Source organism: Bombyx mori, chromosome 3, assembly GCF_030269925.1.
Source record: "Bombyx mori chromosome 3, ASM3026992v2".
In the NCBI taxonomy this organism is placed as follows: Eukaryota; Metazoa; Arthropoda; class Insecta; order Lepidoptera; family Bombycidae; genus Bombyx; species Bombyx mori.
In genome coordinates, this window is record NC_085109.1 from 5,464,153 (window position 1) to 5,487,907 (window position 23,755).

Consider the following 23,755-nt stretch of genomic DNA (forward strand, 5'->3'; position numbering starts at 1 on the left):
GTTCGAAACCGTGTCTTTTTCACACAACGTTTATATTTCGCGTGCTAAAGGAGCTATAAAATAAATTACCTTGTACCGTGAAGTCGTTTAGTACGTTTTATGATCGCGTAACTCCATTCAAATCATCTCAGACCCGGCGATGGGTGTGAAAACATAATGTCAAATGAAGTCTGACTGCTCATAAGTGTCTACTAATTAACCGCTATTCAGAAGTTTTACTACAAAGCTAAATGAGAGATATTTACGTGGTTCTCACCTCACATAGCTTTACGATGTGCTTAAGCTAGATACAGCCTGCCGAGACCTGCTTTATGAGTACATTGAAACTCTGGTGTATTGCAAAAATACTTTCATTGTAGGTATTAAACACGAAAACACGTTGAGAATCGTTCAGACAAATAGAAATCGTGAAATGTATAAACATAACATCTTAGTCCTATAAAAGTAGAGAAGCGTTTTATTTAAATATTAATAAAAAATATATAAAAGCGAGTATTAAATAATGCTAAATAGTTTTTGATAATGTATGTATGTGATAAGTACCATGAAAATTTTCGGTGCAATGAAATTCGATGTTAAAAACAAAAAATATATATATGTCGCTTCAAAAGATATGTATGCACGTATTACGGAAACCTCTATTAAAACGCCATAAACCAATAGCAAAATTTTATATGCGATATTTGAAAATCGATTTTAATATTTTTTTATGCGCTAAATCTCGATTTTCAAATTATGACCACAAAAACGAACGAACCCTGAATGAAAAAAGCTAACAATCTTAACAAAAACACAATATATTACGAAACAGCATCCAAAAGATGACCATGACAGAAGCGTCAAAACAATCTAAACACTGGACGGCGTATCAAAAACTTAACCTTCCTTCACCCAGACGATTCACGATACAACACATCACGACAAACGATTAGAACTTGCAAAAATATCAAATACAAAACATCTTTATTCTTGTACCATGTACGGAACATCGTACGGTTATGTTGCTATTAGGATGATTATAAAACGCGATTAGATTAAGAGGTCACGCTTCGGCGGTGCAACGGAGTCGTAAAGATCTTTGGACAGAAGTTGAAGATGATAAAACTCACGGAGGTGGATCTGCGTGTAATTATAGTCTTGTTGCTATGGTATCGTGACGAGTTTGTGCCCCCAAAACAAATTGTGAGGCTTTCAGGACTTATGGAATATGCATAATACAAAACAATCAAAAGAAAAATATTTTTTATTCTGTCCTTTACAGAAACCGGAATCATACCATTAAGAAGTATTTACGTATCGAGGCTTGAAAGGCAAACGTGACTAAGCGACAATGCGTGAACTTTACAGTAGACTAATTTAAAGTTAAAATACCTGAAAACAAAATTTATTTTAACGAATCTAGCTGTAGTAGAATCTAGCTAGTAGTTGTAGGATTGAAATGATTTGAATAGACCTAGAAATATATATTTTTTGCGCATCGAATATGGTTATTGCCTATCATTTATGTACAAAGCAGTTATTGTCGCTTAGTCACGTTTGCCTTTCAACCGTCGGTATATTGAAATAGGGAACATATACATACAAATTCGTAAATGGAACTTCCTTATTTATTTATTTATTTCTGGAATTGCAAATAACGTGAGATGTTTTTCAATATATAAAAGTAACTTTAACGCGAGTGAAGCCAGGCGGCACTGAACCATAAAATACGAGTTTTATTAAATCCTATTGAAACTAGTCCACACGGGTCTTCATAAGCCTCGTCAAAACATCGAACACATTGATCAATCATAACGAACCATCCCAACCCTTGAACTACTGACATTTGAATGGTACACATAGGTCTTAGGAAATTTTAAATTCAATTCACCTAAACTAAGAACGGGTGATTGAATTATCATAAATGGCGGTCACGTTATTCGATTTTGTTGTTGTCCGTGAAGAAAGGTGACATACGGTTCGAAGCAGTCCGCCTTCAAGAGTTTTATAAATTAAACAGCATTTAATTATTTATTTTATTTTTTTACCGTAATTTCTAGAATTTTGGACCTAAAAACAAACTGTGTTACGATATTTTTGGATCCTAACACGCTATTTGTTCGTTTTTTTATTAATTACTTGCGAATAAATTAATGTTTTTCAAAAAAAAAACAGTATATAATACGTAGGTACAGCCATAACAACATACATTTTATTATGAATTTTTTTTCCTACCTATGCTGACAGCCTTGAGAAGCTATTTCAGCTTCACCCTAGCGTGTGTAGGTGAGCTCACGGGGCTCAAACCGGAGTGTTGCTAACACTGACCCTAGCAAGAGCAGTGCTTCGCAGACTCTACCACCGGATCGGAAACGCGACCCGCTTAGAAGATCCGGCGAGAGACTCAGTGGGCTGTGTCTATGGGTTAATTTGCTCGTCGAACCCGTCACTTGCAACGAAGGGCTCGACGGTGACCGGAATGAAAACAAAGAGACACACATCCGAAGACAGTACTATAAACAGTACTAGTCATAAAAATTATATTATATTTTTTTACATAGAATTTTAAATACTTCATTTTATGACGTACGAACTGGCTTTTCGTATTAATTCGAGAAACGAATTGTCAAGTTACACTGAAGTTGACGTCATTTCAATTAAGGATGACGGGCGTAAATATTTGGTATCGAACGCTGAACGCGAAAGACGCCTTTACGTTTTAATAAAACCAGTGATTTTTATTTGATATAAAATAACACATTTTTTAATAAATCTATTTATCTAATAGTTGGCGTGTCTGGAAATAGTTTCTAAGTAGTAAAAGAGAAAATTGCATACAATTTAGGAATTTCTGATAGGACATTTGTTTTTTCAAAGTCTGGTGATTTCGGTCTACATCCCATGTTAACAACTGTATAAGATTTTGAGTCCATCGCTAAAGCAAGCAGGAACTAACAAACACACGAATGTTTCACTTTTACGGTATAAATTAGGTTAAATAACCGACTCATTGATGCCATTATCTTTAATTACGGATCCAACTTTCTGATAGAAATCTCTGTTTTAATTCGCAACTTCATGAATCACCAACCTCGCGAGAAAGTCCCTTCATACGTTTGAGTAATAATATTAAAAACTCACCTAACGCAATGCTTTATTTAATGCGTCACGCAGCTTCTCCTGCGCCTTACATTAATGACTCAACACGGAATTGTTTATTAGGAGAACGCAGATGACTCTAGTATGGCTTAACGCGAATAATTAACATTTCCATACCTCATATTGTAGATCACTTTTTATTTATTCAAATTGTTACTTTTATATCGGAATACGTGGTCACTTTTGCTATGTGATTTACACAGCTTAATATAAACACGAACTGGCCAAAAATAGAATTCTTCATTTATTCTTAATTTCATTTCATCATATTCTTTAAATAGAACTCGAATTTGGAATTAGGCAATTAATTAAATATCTATCTCCTTTTAGTTCACTTCTGAATTATTCAATCAAATTTGTCAGAACCTTGTTTATGACTACTTAAATCATTAGATTTAAATAAAACGGTATGATAAAATTTTTATGTTCGGTTGGGCGAAGTCGTGATCAGTCTTAAAATAAAATTTAAATCATATTCCTTTAAAAAAAAAAATGTTTTCTTAACGGATTTTTTTAAATTAAACTTTTAAATTGAGCATCCGAGTAATATTGAAATATTTTTTTAAAGTGATATTCAAATACTAATTATTCTTTGCCTTGAAGCTCAGTATCTGAATGAAGCTCATTAATAACATTGTACAGAATTTCGCGCCTAAATAAAACTTACTCATCTCAGTAATTATCAACAAAAACTGCCACTACGCGGTTTTAATTACGCAAAATTCCGCAAACAACAACGCAACGCGAAAAGCGTACCACTAAACAATAAATCGTGCGCAATTGTGAGCAACAAAGTTATCGAGCAATTATAACGTTCATATGTTGTTCCGACATGCATACATTGAAAAATATGAACCCTCTAATTATAAAGTTATTGATTTTGAAACGTAGCTAATAAATCAAACAATGCACAAAGTTTAAGTATTACGATAAGTTGCATGTATTTAAGGAAAAGATAAGAAAAGAAGGAAAAAAACGCACCTTAACTTTATACGTTAATCATTTGTTGTTTTATAACTGACTTGTTGTTACTTGTAATTATATTGACGTTTCTTCTTCTTTTTTTTTTGAGATGACATGACATAATTTATTAGACATTCATATTAATATTTCAACAATTATTACTGTTTTACTTGTTAAATTTGAATCTCAAAGTATGTTTTCATTAGGTATTCTCTTTTTTTTATTGTATTCCATCTTCAAGCCGATGAATTGCCAAGGTTATGTACGCCATTATTGTCACATGCATCAGGCCATGAATTAAATAATTTATGTTATTTTCAATGTTAAATGTTTTTGATGTGGCAGTACTTTTTTAAATAATAAATAATAATATAATATTTAAGTCGTAATATTTAAGCCTTAATAAATAAAGTATTTAAGTCGAAACTTTAATATTTTTGCTTTTTTTTTATTGCTTAGATGTGTGGACGAGCTCACAGCCCACCTGGTGTTAAGTGGTTACTGGAGCCCATAGACATCTACAACGTAAATGCGCCACACACCTTGAGATATAGTTTTAAGGTATCAGTATTGTCACAACGGCTGCCCCACCCTTCAAACCGAAACGCATTACTGCTTCACGGCAGAAATAGGCGGGGCGGTGGTACCTACCCGTGCGGACTCACAAGAGGTCCTACCACCAGTAGTGGCTTAGTAATTTTAACGTCTACTCTAGTTTCATTGCAAAGAAAACATACGGTAATTCCGTATAAGCTTTTCACAATTATCTGTCTATCGCTTAAAGAAAATCGTACTTTAAAATATTCATCTTAAAGTTCTCCATTGTTATGTTAAAGTTCTCTAACATCGAATTAATTTGTTTTGTTTGTACGATCCATAAAATAGATTTGAATTATTGCGCATCTATATATTACTAATAAATACCATTCGAAAACACAATATCCTTAAACTTATTTCAAAAAAAAAAATCAAACACAAAGAACATAAAAACTTATGATCGAACAAAAAAACCGTTGAGCACATTCGAATGAAAATTATTATCGCTGCATTGTTCGTCGCGTGCGTATCTATTCGTGATTTTACAACAACGATTTATGTTTATCATTCTATTTGACATGTTTAACAATGATTTATCTCTGTCCCTTTCCGACATCAAAAGTTATCCGTTCGAAAGAATATGACGGAACGCGTTTGTTGGCTTGTCATCAAACGTTTAAAGGAATTTTAAACATTAGCTGAATCATTGTAATACAATTATAGAACGGTGGTCGTATGAATATTTAATGTAAAAATTAAAATTTTAATGAAAATTCCACGAACATAGTTTAAGTATGTATGTAATTTAATTATCATAGCCACATCTTTCGACAGTTTCAGCGCATACAATAATATATATTTATCACTTTAATACACTAGTTTATCACTACATAGTATAAAACAAAATCGCTTTCTCTGTCCCTATATATCCCTATGTATGCTTAAATCTTTAAAACTACGCAACGGATTCTGATGCGGTTTTTTTTAATAGATAGAGTGATTAAAGAGGAAGGTTTATGTGTATAATAACATCCATTAAATAGTGGAGAAATCAATAATAAATTACAGTTTCCGAAGCGAAACGATGGCGGGTCGCTAGTAATATATAAATAGAATCAAATTCGAAATACTAATCAAATAATCTACTTAATGGTTAGTATGCAAATTTCATATATTGTTTGTTGGTTAAAAGATCGATTTACAATCTAAAACTAAAACAATTTAAACAAATTCAATCCGGGCGCACGAGCTTCGTCCAAATTATAATACAGAAATGAACGAGTGAGCAGAAATACCGTAACTGTTTATGTCTCGCGTTCCCACAGGAAAGGCATGCGCTTGCGCATCAAACAGGGCCGTGAAAGGAGTCTCCAATAGAAATAAATAATAAAAAATTTAATCTCAAATTTTTACGATATCGAAAAACTGGCTGATGAACTGAATCCCAAAAAAAAAAAACAAGGAAAGTCAACCAATATCAGTGCATTTATTGCGTCGAAACAAAACTACTTAAGTTTTGTGTGTTAAATTCTCATTTATTTTTTAGTTTTGTGTTCGATCATCAGCCAATAGACAGTCACTTTCATTAGAAAATGAGAATGTCAGAAAAATAATTGATAATATTAGAAGATTTTCGTATTTATATCTACGGTTTCGATGTATATTATTATTATTATTAAAGGGGATGGCGTATTTACGTTGTAGATGTCTATGGGCTCCAGTAACCAGGTGGGCTGTGAGCTCGTCCACCAATCTAAGCAATAAAAAAAAATTAAAAAAAAATTTGTAAGTCGACTCCTTTCCGTTCGCTGTTCTACAGAGTATCAGACTGCGGTCTGATATATTGGAGTTCGACCGTAGCCTCCGGCGTCGAGCTTCAGCCTTTACGATATTCCTTCATACATCCACGTCTATCGCAGCATAATGCACCGGGCTTAATATGTATGTGATTAACTTTATGAAAGCTTTTGTTTTGTAACCAAAGCACTTTTTTTTATTGCCCTTGTAGACAGACGAGCATACGGCCCCCCTAATGGTGAGTGGTTACCGTCGCCCATGGACTTCGGCTATGCCAGGGGCAGAGCCAAGCCGCTGCCTACCTACTTTGGCGACCAAAAAAAAAATTAACTAACAAATAAATTATTATTGAATTGCATCATTAAAAAAAAAAAGAATATGGTTTCAATATTTAAGATTAATAAAAATTAATTACCCAATTAATACACACCTTAAATTTGGCTATTATACGAATGGGATTTCAAAGTCTAATACTGTGTTGGTTTTGTGAAATGTTCCTTCAAATATGCATTACGTACAACTAAAACCCTTTTTAACAAAAACGCCGCCAGCTAGGGCGGGTCCACATGTATATACGTATGAGCCACATAAAGCTTATGTGAAAGCTGCTACTGGCTTACGCGCATCCAATCTTATTTGTGGGTGGATTGTGTTTATTGAATATGTTTTTCTTAAATGGAATTTCTACGTTTACAGAAATGCGCTTTAAAAATATATAATTGCAAGAAGCAAATTTGTTTAATATATTATACAATATTTTGTTTATGTTCAATAGATTCGTTGTTATTTTTTCTTTTGTTTCAATAACATTGTCATAGAGCTTCTATGTGTAAATGCTTTTTTAACAATTGTAGTTATTTTTATTATTGGTAATTTTTGGTATTTTGTCTGAAGATAAAGAAATAAATTAAATCATTACTATGGTAATTTTTTTTTGTAAATATAAACCTTAAGCTTTAGTTTGTCGGGTAACAAACAACTTGTGATGATTTTGTGTCTTAGTGTTTAGTTAGTTATTTTTCTTTGATTTATTGAATTACAACTAATAACACTGGAGTCTGAAGAAACAGATGGTAATTTTATAATATTATATTTGTATTTTAGTATTCAACTTTAATGTTCTTTATAACCGTATGTTTCAGACATAAAAGTTCGTTCAATTTGGATTCACAGTAACCACTATCATAATAATATATACTATTATATTATATATTACTATATGTAATGTTTACTGTATGCACTAGGTTTGTGTTCCTAATTCTTCTTTCCTTTTGCGGGCCTACTGGAAGAGATTTCAGCATGAAATAAGTAGTGCCCTTGTACTCTGTATCCTTATTGACGTGTCTTTTCTAACAGCTGTGTGTACAAAATATATTAAATAAAAATAAAAATAAATAAAATATACATAAAAATATAAATTTTACCATTTCGATTATAAGTTTTGAATTTGCTCAACATTGTTGATTATTGCAGATAGCCCCAGACAAACAAAATTAAGTTTACTCTGTATAATAAAATCTGATAATTCAGAAATGTTTTTGATTTCCGGTTTAATGTGATCAAGCAATAAAAGATAACAAAGATACCTCGTGCACACCTTAACTGATTCGATCTAAAAAGGAAGTTGAAATGTATTAAAAAAAAAATTATAATCCGGCTACCGTGCACCAATCAGGGAGGACTCCGCCTTCGCGTAACACGGCGGCGAATTGTCGAGTGGCGTTAAAAAAAAAACTGTTATTCAATATATTTTTTTCATTTACAAACAGAACGTGAGCGATCCGCGTGGGTGGGACTTTCTAGAGCCCGCGGCGTTTTTCTCGTGGGATGCAAACCGACCTTTATGTAAGCGATCGGATCTTAAACAAGGAATTTTATTATCATGATTTTTAAGCAGGTAGGTGAGAAGATTAGGCCTGTTAAACTACGTTGTATCATGATAGTTATTTAAATCGAATAAAATTATTGTTCCTTTTTGATTATTTTCTAAACTGAAAACATTCTATTCGTGGCTTTGTTTATACATTCATTGCACTTTTTGTTAGCAATTGCGAAACTGACTTATTGTTAACACTTCAGGGAACAATAAGAACAAGCAAACAATTGGCGTGCAATTAGTTTGTACAAACGAGCCCATTACAATATTTTAGGATAACAAAAATACAGTATATTTCACTAATATGGTAGTAGTAATTCTTTACTGCTGGTAGGACCTCTTGTGAGTCCGCACGGGTAGGTACCACCACCCAACCTATTTCTGCCGTGAAGCAGTAATGCGTTTCGGTTTGAAGGGTGGGGCAGCCGTTGTAACTATACTTGAGACCTTAGAACTTATATCTCAAGGTGGGTGGCGCATTTATGTCGTAGATGTCTATGAGCTCCAGTAACCTCTTAACACCAGGTGGGCTGTGAGCTCGTCCACTCATCTAAGCAATAAATAAAAAAAAAAGACTTTGATTGAGAAATATATGTCGACACAACAGATTTGCTCTATAGATCTAACCGCGACATTTGTTTTGATTGGCAATAATCCTATCGAGTAATAGATATAAATTGTAACAAATTATATTAACGCTAATCATAGCGAGGGCAAACATCTATCAAACACACAAAGTGGACGGACAAAGAAACCATTACTGACGCTCGAAAAACAAAACAAAAAAAATACATTCAGGTAAACGCGTCATCTGTGGCGCTTGACCGCGGCCGGCGGATATTTGCCCAACGATCGGATAGCCGTCGGATATTTTACAAACGGACAAACACCAAATAGCGCCAGTGTGAAATGCCCTCTTCAAACAAATCACACTCAATGGGATCGGAATAAGGATCTGTTAATGAATGCGTGATGACTTATGAATAGACGTTGAGGTTGTTTAGTAAAAGATAAATTTGCTACGAAAACAAAATTGTAACACTCATTAATATTAGGTTTTTTTTTTTAAATCCGCTTATAAGCGAATCATAGATCCGGTTAAATAACAACCTAAATTCGAAATTAAGTACAAGAAATTCGTTTCGGATTAAGAATGAAAAAAATAATGATATTCACTTGAAAAACAGTTTTAATTTGAAATGAAAAGTTACCTGATTCATATAACATAATTGTATTTGTATGGTATAGACAAGTTCCTTTAGTATGATTCGCTAAAATACCACAGATTATTTTTATAATAACAAACTTGAAAAACTGTATATATTTAAAATGAAAAACTAGTTAAAATATAACTACATACAACATAATTGTATTTGTATGATATAGAGAAGTTTCTTTTGTACGATTTGCTAAAATATCACAGACTAGCTGACCCGGCTGACTTCGTAGTGCCTCAATCGATAAACAAAAGACCTAAACTATTGTATAAAATAAACTTAAAACAAACAAAAGGAATCCGTCCGACGGGGGACACATCAAAGGAAAAACACAATTGTTAATTTTATTTAATTCCGAGCATTCTCATGTTTATCTACCTTCCAAACCTTCTCTGGACTTCCACAAGTAATTTAAGACCAAAATTAGCCAAATCGGTCCAGCCGTTCTCGAGTTTTAGCGAGACTAACGAACGGCAATTCATTTTTATATATAGAGATTAGTTATATAATAACAATCGGTAGAACAATGTATAGAATATTAATAGTTAGATTAATAGTTAGGCACTTAGGGCGTCGATGATAAAATTTCCCATCAGATTTACATTTTATCTTATATCGGCGGTTGTTATTTGATCAATCGTTACTTAGCGAGTGGTCGGTCGCTAAGTATTTTGACGAGCCGCTGCATCGATGGCGGTGAATAATTTACTCAATATTAGTGTTGATGTGAAATGATTATTTTAAAATTATCACATGACAATTTACAGACAAACTGTACATATGTATTTGTTGTTCACTTACAAGTTTACACCATATTACGAGTATATGGATTCGTCTTTTTTTTATTGCCTAGATGGGTGGACGAGCTCACAGCCCACCTGGTGCTAAGTGATTACTGGAGCCCATAGACATAAGGTAGACCTTAGAACTTATATCTCAAGGTGGGTGGCGCATTTACGTTGTAGATGTCTAACGGCTGCCCCACCCTTCAAACCGAAGCGCATTATAGCTTCACGGCAGAAATAGGCAGGGTGGTGGTACCTACTCGTGCGGACTCACAAAAAGTCCTACCACAAGTAAAGTAGAAAAGAACAAAATATTCTTTAGATGAAACGATTATAATTTTATAAACACCTATTGATTGTGACATAATCAACTACTTCACAATTTATTTACAAAAAAATTGCGTATTGCATACTGACTTATTTTGTTTTATTGCTTGAACAGGTGAGCAAACTCACGGCCCGCATGGCGTTAAGTGGTTACCGGGGTCCATAGACATCACTTGAGAGTTGAGTTTTAGTTCCTAGTTCCAGTGGTAGCTACCGGTACGCCCCCATTTGCCCTGCCACCAATAAAATAAGCAATATCTAAACGCAATTCACTGGTGGTAGGACCTCTTGCGAGTCCGCGCGGGTAGGTACCACCACCCTGCCTATTTCTGCCGTGAAGCAGTAATGCGTTTCGGTTTGAAGGGCGGGGCAGCCTTCGTAACTATACTTGAGACCTTAGAACTGATATCTCAAGGTGGGTGGCGCATTTACGTCGTAGATGTCTATGGGCTTCAGTAACCACTTAGCACAAGGTGGGTTGTGAGTTCGTCAAACCATAAAAGCAATAAATAAAAAAACGCAATAAGGACACGAACAATTGGAAAATGAAATTAAAATGTAAACAGATTCACAAATTTCACAAAATTAAGGCAAATTAATGTAGCTTGGCTCTCGTATTTTATCTTTAGTGAAACAAATCCTGAAATACAATTGGCCTTTATCAGCGGCGGCACATCAAAGCAACGTGTATATTATTTTTAAACAAAGCGAACGTTTTGTGCAAATAATATAGAACATCAATACGTTTGTTCCTTATCTACACAATAAAAGTGTAAAAGAAAGTACTTAAATGCACCTCAGAGATGTAATTGCTGATAGCCGAGTTAGAGACCTTGGGTTTTAAGGTTGTTTTTTTTGAACTGAAAACTTCTTTAGAATCGTTGTGATTTCAAACCGGATGCAACGGAAAAAACGACAGGTAAGAGACACAAATACAAAAATTTGTAGGATGAAGCCAGCAAAGAATGAGACAGAAATATACATACTATTTAATACAGCGCCATCTGTGAGATTTTTTAATACTAACGTGTGTATGAAAGCTCTTGTAGTGAATTTTAATTTAGGATTATACGTGAAATTAAAATATCAATTCACAGAGGGCGCTAACTTACAATTATTTACTAATGACAAAATTTTACATATACTTAAGACGTTTAGAATAATTGAATTTTAATTTTGGAAGGTTTCACTTCTACCACGTGTGAATTGCAAACATTTTATTTTTTTAAACTGACGTATATCCATGATTAACAAAAAAAACCTAGATGCAGTATAGACTGCCCGATTTTCAACATCTTTTTTTTTTATTAAAGATTGTATTAGAAATTTATGTCGTCTGTGTGTTTAGTGCGAGTTTTTTAACTTCTCGATCGAGTAAAAGTTAACGCAAATTTGTATGGAGTCGAAACAGCGCCCCTAGCGGCAAACGTAGTGAATTTGTTCCAACTCCATTCAGATTTGAGTTAGCCTTTACGCGGTTGAGAAGTTAAAAAAACTCTCACTATGCACACTGAACACATATTTTTAATTAAGATTAACGAATCATTACTAAAAAAAAATTGTGACATCTTTTTACTGCACCAGAGTAGTAAAGTTAGTAATAGTACCTACCCCTATCTTAATTTCCTACACAAACTAACACATGTGTTATGCTCAAGCTAATTGCATTACTGACTACAGATATTCAGTATCCAATTAAAGTTAGGTGGCGTCTGAGCTTATCCGTAAATATCATAAAATAAAAGAATAAAATTATTTCTGTCGCGAGGCTCTCACTCCGAATTCACGGACGTTTTGTTTTATTTTTAGGCAGACGAGCATACCACCCACCTGATGGTAAGTGTTAACGTCGCTCATCAACGTCAGCAATGCCAGACTCACAGCCAAGTAGCTGCCTATCATAAGTCGTTGTCGTTGCAGTTGTCTGCGGACGCTGATGCTAACTTAATACTAAGCGGGACCAGATATGCTCATTCCCCGCTTAGTATTAATCTATATTCTATTGCATTTATTCAAAAATTGAACACAAATCGTTTGAGTAAAAGTAAAAATGTCGAATGTCTAAACGTTATTTAGGATCCTTGACGACGTCCTCCCGGGAATTCGTGAAGGCGTATTTGTTAACATTTAACACGTTTAAGAATTCGTTTATCTATTGTAGTCCTAGATTACCATCAGATAAGCCGAAGCCTTTGTGTTTTATCTCGTTCAAACACATGTTTCCTGTCCTATTGCATCAGTGTGCTTTGTTACTAAAATTATATGTTAAGTTATGTACATAAGACACGTTTTTTTTTGGGATTTACGATGCTATTTTTATTGGGAAGTGTGTATTTTTAGATATTTCTTTTTTTGACCTATGGTTGATGACCTATTAGCACCTAAGTACGACCGCCATGCTGTTACCGTACCGAACATGATATGAAAGGACTGAGTTTTTTTTTTTATTGCTTTGATGGATGGACGAGCTCACAGCCCACCTGGTGTTAAGTGGTTACTGGAGCCCATAGACATCTATAACGTAAGTGCGCCACCCACCTCGAGATATCAGTTCTAAGATCTCAGTATAGTTACAACGGCTACCCCACCCTTCGAACCGAAACGCATTACTGCTTCACGGCGGAAATAGGCGGGGTGGTGGTACCTACCCGTGCGGACTCCCAAGGGGTCCTACCACCAGTGACCAGAGTGTAAGCAAAACATTGCAAAATTTTAAATTTATATTTCTTAGCGCGCAATGTATTCAACAGTTCGATTCGCTTTGAATTGCATTGCGGCTCACGGAAAACGAACTCGCTAAAGCGATTGGTAAATCTGGTTAGTTTAGCAAGAATAAATCAACATTCTTTCACTGAAACTCGAAAATGTTTTACTGGCCTATTAATATTGTAACGTCGAAAAAAAAATACAATACTTGTCTCAACATGTAAATTTTAAAACTCAACCTTATTCTACAAATACTAAAAGAAAAAAAAAGAATTACTTAGCAATAGTTCGATACTAATAAAAACATGTAATATCTAACCATAAAATATACACTTTTCAATACACGAAGATATAAGTCTAAAGTCAAAAAATCAAGTCAAGAATCATTTTCTCTTCAGATTTGTAAATCGATTTTCTTTTCTTTTATTTAGTAGCAAATAACGAAGTATAGCCTTGGAACTTTTTTTTTAAATAATCAATGTCTTCAAAGTAGATACAACGATTTTAGAGCATTTGCTTCTCGATTCGTAAGTCATATTTTTTTTGTTCTGTACGTATTGACGACATTTACTGCTGTCAATAAAAATGTTTGCAAGCGGCTGGTTATATTCGCACTCTTACTAAAAAAAGTATCTATAATAAAATTTAATGAAATGAGAAAATTTAATACATCAAAATTAATCTAGATCAAGATTCGTCAGTGATTATAGTCGAATTCCAATAATTGGACGAACAATGGTAAATATATATACCTATATATACGAGTACCTATAAAAATGAATTACTGTTCGTTAATCTCGCTAAAACTCGAGAACGGCTGGACCGATTTGGCTAATTTTGGTCTTGCATTATTTGTGGAAGTCCAGAGAAGGTTTAAACGGTAGATAAATATGAAAATGCTCGGAATTAAATAAAAATAACAATTTTGATTTGTCCCCCGTCGGACGGATTCCTTTTGATTGTTGTAAGTTTATTTTATACAAAAGTTTAGGTCTTTTATTTATCGATTGAGACAATACGAAGTCTGCCGGTAATGAAATAAAAAAGCAGTACTCAGATTTAATAGCAAGATACAGTCTGGGCCAGTTGACCAATCAAAGTACTGGTTCGGAAAAACTTGTTTTTGTAAGGAAAACCAAACATTTGAAAAGTATAATTTGTAAGATAGGGGTCCTCGAAAAATAGCTCTATAGTATTCCGTTATTTTTAAATTGGAATTTCAAAACGAGATAATAATTCAACAGGATTAATAAATTTGATGGATAAACTTCGACGAATCCCAAAACATTTGACTTTGTGTCAAATGTTCTATTGTGTCCTCTAAAGAAACTTGGTAACACAAATGCATACAAACAGCATACATTATTATAGCTACTCTTATAGTTTAATCTTCTTTTCTTTTTAATTTTCGACGCTTCGAACACAGTATTCGTGGAATAATAAATGTGAGATTACACAATTAATGTAATTGATTGATTTATCGTTCTCTCAACATTATCCTCTTTTTTTTGTCGAAAAGCGCTCATACTGATTTAAGCAATTTGTTGCCCGCTACTGCAACGCATTACGACTTTTCCTTGGTACTTAAAATCGAAGTCTTAATAGCGTTTTCTTAGTATTATATGGATAGTACGATCGCCAAACAAGACTTATTGGATTTTTTCTATATCCATTTTGAAGCACAAGGCTAAATACAATAAATTTGAGACGTCGAATCTCTGAATATGTCTCAATATGAGTGGTGACACTCACGTTGTCTCAAATGTCCGTTATATTGTATAAAGACCGTCTCACCCTTCGCACGAAAAAGGTAGTGATACCTACCCGTATGAGCCTAAAATATGCCTTACCCTTAGCAGGTAGTACTAGATTAATTTTTTCCACAAATGCATTGCGCTAGTAACAAGTAAGTTAGTAATACCAACACTCGCAGGCTTATATCTTACTCAGGCGTCAATAAAAATGTTATTCCATAAAAGAAATACTATTGCGTGAGCTCTTTACATTAAAATGCGTAAATAATAAGAATCCTTAACAATTGGCGTGTGCCGCTGGCGCGTGATCTCCGCTACCGCGTTACGCTAAATAGTCCGGGAGCTATACAAGATTCTCGAATACTATTGTTGCGTTGTGGTGAATGAAAGTGGACTGTATTATTAGTTTGATATTTTTATTAGTTCATAAGTGACAAATTAAAGAATTAAAATTAATGAATATAAGAAATATGAAATAGATGTGTCGCCCTTGGCGGCTGTAAATGAAAAGGGGTACAGCGTCATAGTGGACGTCGCTCAATGACACTTTTGACGTTCCTTTGACCGTTCCTTTGTTTCGTTGACGTGACTTTAATTCATATAACAAGTCTTAAGTAGTATAAACGAAGTTTGAACTGAACTACAGACAAACTAAGAGTAAATTGTGTTTCGACTGTTCTGAGCCTATCAATTGACAATCTAATATCGAAAATGACTATATCGTTTATAATAAATCGGTGGACGAAAGCTTTTGGTACACCTAATGTCAAACAAAGGTAGGAATCACTCACTATATTATGAATGCTACCGCCTACTTTGAGATATGAGGTCATAGTCTCACTAGTAGGTATAGTATATTGGGCCATTCTTCTAATCATATCGCATATCTTTCTCGCGGTTGCAGCTGTTCAGACTTCACAAAACATCCGCCAAAATAAAGCAAATTCAATTTTTTTCCAATTTGATTTATTTATATCAGGAATTGATTTATTTATATCAGGAATGTTCATATATTGTCTCTTCTTTACAGTGTCCTGTTTAATTCCTCGTCCCCGCGCTACCTTCAGGAACGTTTTGATTTCCTACATACTGCAAGCTCTCATTCACTCAGGTCATCGGAGAATTTAATGCTGAAGTTTCCGGCTCACGGGACGTCATTTTATGACCATTCCTTTGCGGTTGAAGCTGTCCGTTTATGGAATGCGTTACCTTTAAGCGTTAAACAATCGTCCTCGCCGGAAATTTTCAAGTCCAGATTGAAATCGCACTACTTTGCTTCTATGATATAGCTGTATAAGTTTCTACTTCTTTTGTATTTTATCTTGTATATTTTTAGTATTTATTTGTATTTAATCGTATGTAAGTTTATCTTATATGGTATTTATTTTTCACATGTGTATTTAAGTATATATTTTTATGTAAGTTTATTAAGATATAGCACCGTCCAGTTAACTTATTCCTCTCCCTGCAAGGTTGCCTGGAAGAGATCGCTTTCAGCGATAAGGCCGCCGATTTATATACCGACTTTTGTTTTATTACTTTACTGTGTACATATTAAGGTGTTATATAAATAAAGAGTTATTATTATTATTATTATATCACATTATACGAACTTCATCGTGGACGTAATTGGTGCACACATAAGTATGTACGTGCATATTTCCTTTGAAAAATTGCTTGCCCGGGATATTTATGGCCTGGCACATTCGCATTCCCGCAGTGACCTTTTTAGCCCACGACGAAAATTAACTCTGAATTGTTTTCTATAAATTACTCTTTTTTTAATCTCTTCATAATAAGATATAGCATTTAAACTACAGAGATGTAAATATCTGATAGAAACTAAACGATTACTCTGCACTTGAATAAAATCGATATTGATAATTTTATTCATAAAATTAAGTATATATTTGTATAATATAGTAATAGTATAGATTTTTATTTATTCCTAAGGTGAGTGGACGATCTTACGGCCCATCTGATGTTAAGTGGTTACCGGAGCCCAGACATCTAAAACGTAAATGCCGCCACCTATCTTGAGATAATAGTTCTAAGGTCTCAGTTTAAATACAACGGCTGCCCTACCCTTCAAACCGAAACGCATTACTGTTTCACGGCAGAAATGGGCAGGGTGGCGGTACCTACCATGTGGACTCCTAAGAGATCCTATCGGTACATTTTCATGCACATGCAAATTCATTTGTATAAAATTTATTTATTCGCTGACTATAACAGTTCGAATTAAAAAAAAATATGCTAATATTAATCTAAATGATCGCTATTACATTATAATAATTTAACAATAATAAAATTTTTGAAATCCATACGAAAAAAAATTTAAGTTTAAATTAAATTTATTGTCCCTCAGCTCTCGGTCTACAAGTCGGCTTAGTCCGTAATTAGATATGTTAATTCAAACCGATTCGCTCCGAGCGTTGTTTCACCTCAGAATTGGCATCGTTTAGCACAATATAGCACTCATTATCTTCAGTTAAAACACGTTATTATTGCACGAAGGAACATTCCGACGTGGTTATACAAATTTTGAATTTATGTAAATTTAACATCGAAACCTCGATAAAAGAATCGAGAATGAGCAGGCAGGTACCGACTTTGAAACACATTTGTAACTTTATAGATTTTTAGTAGGTAATTTAATTTGTATATTCTGTATATAATAATAATATAGTCATTGCTTTATATTCACTTGTTAAGTTTGATTTTAACGTCGTTCTAAGCTATTAGAGAGTACAAAAATATTTTATGATTCGAAACACAATCAACTGTGTCTGATCAATTCTGTTCTCGGAACAAACCTTTGCATTTCAATAAAAATTCAATTTAAATGAAAAAACACAATAAAGGAATTAATTCTCAGTGCAATGAAAGTTGAGGCTGTATTTAATTTGTAGTAGTTAGGGTTTATTTATAGTACCACGCGTGAATAGTAATTATGTGGTGCGCATTTATATTTATTGTAATTACACGTTCACAATGCAATTATTCAAAATGCAATTTTATTACTGGTGGTAGGACCTCTTGTGAGTCCGAACGGGTAGGTACCACCACCCCGCCTATTTCTGCCGTGAAGCAGTAATGCTTTTCGGTTTGAAGGCTGGGGTAGCCGTTGTAACTATATTGAGATCTTAAAACTTATATCTCAAGGTGGGTGGTGCATTTACGTTGTAGATGTCTATGGGCTCCAGTAACCACTTAACACCAGGTGGACTGTGAGATCGTCCACGCATCTAATTAAAGCAATAAAAAAATTGTGAAGTGCACTTTTTTCGCAATCCGTGATGCTATAATATTCCATTGGAATTACTTAAAAAAATCTTATATTTAAATGAATAATACTTTCGCGCTCATTATTTCGCATCGAATTTATTTAGTTAAGTTGATACCCGATTCCACTTTATAGCCACAACGACTGCATCTATATCAATTAGAGCTTGTCTATAATAACAGATTCCCTACCGGTTTACATTACGCCCGTAATTAATTTGCGGTATAAATAAGCAAAATTGTGAATTTATAAGTTCGGGTTCACTAAACACAGTGACGATGGCAAGCTATCTGTCACCATGAATACATTTTTTTTGTGTCCACGTCATCGCGCATCAATTATTCGTTTGGCACAAATCTCACGGGAACACATTACGGAGGTGTCAAAAGGACTTATCTAATGACACGCACGGCGCAATCCAACAATGGTGCCTCCAAAAATACTTCAAATATTTTTTTTGTTTAATTCTTTCATTGTTGAATAAAGCATAAATCGTTTTTGGAATGGTCAGCGTTGGGCTTTGAATGGACGAAACGGGCCGGGAGCGAGGTCCCGATAAAAAATGCCTTTTAATAAGGACAATATTTTTATGTCATTTCGGTCTCTAGCGCCCTGAGAGGCGCTAAGGTCAATTTACATGATAATAGGGAAGATTATTCAAATAATTTTTGTGTTCGTGAACGTGAAAGGATGTGAATGCGTTTTCTTTAATAATTTTATAAAATTCTTTGGGATAGTGTTCGATGTTTATTGGTTTCGTGCCGTCGATATATTTTTTTTTTATCTATAAGTATAAATTATTTTCGATTATGACTATCGATTAATGGAAAAATATTTTCATTTGCTTAAGATACAGATCTACATGTCTGCAGTGTGTCGCGATTGATGTCCCTATTTGTTCGTTTATCAATTTAATATGTTTCCGAGTATTTAATCTTTACGTGTATTAATTAGATATTGTGTATTATTATTATGTATTCGTGTAGCTGTTATCTGAAGTTGAGTGATTTGAGAATGAGCGAAATGCGAAATGGAATGAAGGATGAAATAAAATAATATAATATACAAATTAGCAGAAAATACATGGCGAGGTTCGATTGAATAAAAATATTTAAAAAAAAAAAATTGTGGATGAAAATCGTATTATTAAAATTTTATAAATTTCAAAAATTCCAAATAATATACGATAACTTAAACGGCACAATTTGTTTTCTTGAATAAAATCGAACACGTATCTTGGATTAATGTTACAAGCTTCAATTGAACCTCGGGAATAAAGAAGAGATTTAAGCGTACTCACTGTATTCGGGCGATGGGAGTCGCAACTATCGGTGATTTATGTTAGTTTACGTATAAATTAGTCGGCTGCGCGGCGGTGACTGTCCGAAGTGCAGTAAAAAACAGTAATTTATTAGTGGCGACTCCTCGTGTTCGCGCGGGCTCGACGAGTGTGCGGCGTGAGGTGCGGTCGTAAGAAAAAACTGGCTCGCTTGGTACGTAGCTCGATCAGCAGTGGCCTGAGGAAGAATAACCCAGGAGTCGATAGGAGCTGCCACTGCTTCCGAACGAACCCCGCACCCCTCGCGCCGCCCGCGCCCGCCCGATACAGATCACGCATTCTACAAATACCTTTAGCCGCGGCACTGCCGACCGCCTGCCATCTCTTTCGCTCCAGCGACAGTCTGCTGCTCTCTAGGTCCACCGAGTGAGTGTCGCGCGGGACGGAGGGGGTCTGATGGAAGTTTCAGAGAACGCTTCCTAAGTTCACCGAGTAAAGGTCACGCGGGCTAAGCGAGCCGAGCGTCGCGGCGCGAGCGTGGAACTCGACCGCCGAGAGGTAGCTGCGCGTGCGCAACACCGGCAGCGCCCACATCACTCGCCGTTTAGCTGTGCGCGTTCCCTCTAAAACTATAACCGTCCCGCTCGTTCACGTCGAAAGGCTTAGGCGGCTCGCTCACACGCGGGGACGTGGGGAAAAATGTATCTATTCTGTCGAGGCGACGCGAAGTGCAGTAGCGCGGTGCTTTTTTTTTTTTCGTTTCAATAAATTTGTGGTTCTCCGTCTCGCTTAGGCGCGCGCCCGGGGCGTTCTAAAGCGAGACGGCCGATTGCCACCGAGTTACGCCTTCCGTGCGTCCTCGTTATTATGTAGGTTGGCCACGTATGAGAGCCTCCGTGTACTGAACGCAGTATAAAACATAATAAAGTCGTAAATATAAGAGCTGTTTGTGGTGAGGTCGGCTGTGTTTAAGTCTCGGTTTGCTACCGGATTACGCGCCGCCTCCGACTCTTACTTACACCACCCACATCAATCTCGTTTGTCATATGTTTTGTATTTCATAACGTGAAGCCGTTGTTTAGTTCCTTTGAAAATGAATTTATACGTACGTATCAAGTTTTTTTACACGATAATTCGATAGCATTTGATATGGAGATTTAATAAATTGGAAAACATTTGAAGAATTATGAATTACGACATAGAATATGTCCTCGAATTTTTCTCGTCAGTAATACGTAATAAGTTGTTTTTTGACTCGTTTTTTAAGGAAACGAAAAACTATCATTCAATTAGAAAAGTAAAACGTGTAAATAAAACCTAAAATATTTTTCTAAATAAATAAAATTTGAGAATAAATTATATACGGTCATCTGGTTTCAAACTAATATTTCCTAAACTATGACTTTAGAATCATTTGCAATAAAACATATAAATGTGGTCGTCGTGGCCTAAAGGATAAGACGTCTGGTGCATTCGTATGTGGCGATGCATCGGTGTTCGAATCCCGCCAGCAGGTATCAATTTTTTCAATGAAATACGTACTTAACAAATGTTCACGATTGACTTCCACGGTGAAGGAATAACATCGTCTAGTAAAAATCAAACCCGCAAAATTATAATTTTCGTAATTACTGGTAATAGGACGTCTTGTGAGTACGCGCAGGTAGGTACCACCATCCTGCCTATTTCTACCGTGAAGCAGTAATGCGTTTCGGTTTGAAGGGCAGGGCAACCGTTGTACTGTTAAAAGTGAGACCTTATAACTCATGTCCCAAGTTGCGTGGCGGCATTTACGTCGTAGATGTCTATGGTCTCCGGTAACCACTTAACATCAGGTAAGCTGTAAGCTCATCCGCCCATATAAGCAATAAAAAAAATATAAAAAATATATATTTATATATCAAATACTCGGCAAAGAGCAAACAAATCTGTTCGTCACCCGAATATTTTCCTGAAGAGGGAATCGAACCTAAGAACCTCGGCCCAGGAATCAACAATGTCTACCACTACGCCACCGGGGCGATCAATAGCACAGAGAGACTTAAAGATGATATCTGCAAACCAGACTTCCTAACACTACTATTGCTACTGACCATATGTCCATAAAAACTGGTCTTAACTTATATTATACACATTCTATATCGGGAAATATCAATTCGGCTGATTGTAAATAGGACGTCTCCCGATAGGATCGTAAAAAAACCGTTATCGGAACCTAAAGAATTGTACCCTAAACAACTGTGACGAAAACTTCCGGTGAAAATTGACGCTACTTTCTCTGGGACAATGCGCCTTCAAGATTCAAATTGTAATTTAGAACATTCTTACAAAAGAGTATCGTTATGCCACATTGATTAATTTTACCTTTTATTATTCCTACCTATGCTGATAGCCTTGAGAGGCTATTTCAGCTTCGCCCTAACGTGTAGGTGAGCTCACGGGGCTCAAACCGGAGGGTTGCTAACCCTGGCCCTATCAAGAGCAGTGCTTCGCACAATCTACCACCGGATCGGAAACGCGACCCACTGATAAGATCCGGCGATAAGCTCAGTGGCCTGTGTCTATGGGTTAATTCGCTCGTCGAACCCGTCGCAAGCGACGGGTTCGACGAGGACGGTGACCAGTGCTTGTGGTACCTAAAGCCACCGTTAATGGATCGGGAGGATCCGTAATGCCTTTTTTTTGCGACGTCGACTGTTTTCCATTCGGTTTATAAGATCAGGTATGTAATTTCCAGCGACCACAACAAGAGGGTTCTCATGTCGTACCGCCTTCTCAAAGTGAAATTTTACCAATAATCTGCCTTAAAAGCAACAGAACTGTACCAAATCTTTACTGGTTTATCTCAATTACGATCGTAGTATTCTCGTTATTTTATTGACATACCGATAAAGCTATGTATGTTAAATCGGGGGTGCATATGAAGAAACCTACACTCAACATTGGGCTGAAAAATATACGTATTAAATTAGTCATAAATACCTACATAATATATCCGAATGCTTAAATTAAGCGTGACAACATCTCTTTATATATGTTAACAAATTTTCAACTACAGTCCTCCAACATAGTCACAACGAATTTAACACGGCATACCTTTAACTTAACTAATAATTAAAACTATAAAAAGCGTGACGAACGTACAGACGTAACGGAATAGAGCACGACACGCGACAATGCTGCTACGACAAAAACTTCAACAAAGACAACAAAAATTCTCCATAGACGTGATGCGTTTAAATTAGAAAAAAAAATAAAAATACAATAAGCGAAAACATCAAAACATATTAGGGACACAATCGGGCACTTTTGTTTACGAAATTGGCATTCTTTGTTGACACCAACAGGGGCTCTTGGGCATTTTTGTTTGGGCACAACGGCAAATAGTGCCACACAATACGACAAAGCGATACACAAATGTTTACGTTTAAGGAAATATGCGCTTGAATGGCCCATTGTTGGGAAACGAATGTTTGATTGTCACATTGCAGATTTTCCAGATTTTTTCACTAGTGTTCAACCTCTAATCTTTTTAACGGTCAAACGAATACACGCCGTATTGTATGGCCAATAGATTCAAAATAACAAACGTGTTTAATTTTCGGAGAGTCTTCGCACAATTTTTCGGTATCGTCCTGTTCTTGTTCCACACGGGAATTTGTATTCAGTTTTCGTATCATCATGAGAAGCTGGCTCGAATCGTTCTTCAGCGAAATGGGTATGAGCAAAAGGACTGGAATGAAATTGCATATAAATAAGTATATATAAAAATGAATTGCTTTTCGTTAGTCTCGCTAAAACTCGAGAACGGCTGGACCGATTTGACTAATTTTGGTCTTGAATTATTTGTGGAAGTCCAAAGATAAATAAACATGAAAATGCTCGGAATTAAATAAAAATAACAATTTTGTTTTTACTTTGATGTGTCCCCCGTCGGAAGGATTCCTTTTGTTTGTTTTAAGTTTATTTAATACAAAAGTTTAGGTCTTTTATCGATTGAGGTACTACGAAGTCTGCCGGGTCAGCTAGTCATAAATAAATAAATAATTGGGAACAAATCACGTTGGGTCATCCGACTCTTATTTCGAAT

The 23,755-nt window shown here is 35.3% G+C and overlaps 1 protein-coding gene across 2 annotated transcripts in view; it reads right to left on the reverse strand.

The window, feature by feature from the left end:
- The window catches only part of LOC101743853 (protein drumstick), a 32,280-nt gene extending 11,724 nt beyond the window's left edge, over positions 1 to 20,556 (reverse strand). The window contains exon 1 of one of the 2 annotated variants that reach the window (XM_062675525.1): positions 20,016 to 20,556. The gene's annotated coding sequence lies outside the window, so the exon portion shown is untranslated. Of the gene's footprint in view, positions 1 to 19,686 lie in introns of both variants that reach the window. The other variant, XM_012695229.4, reaches the window with a different exon arrangement.
- Positions 20,557 to 23,755: the final 3,199 nt, after the last annotated feature.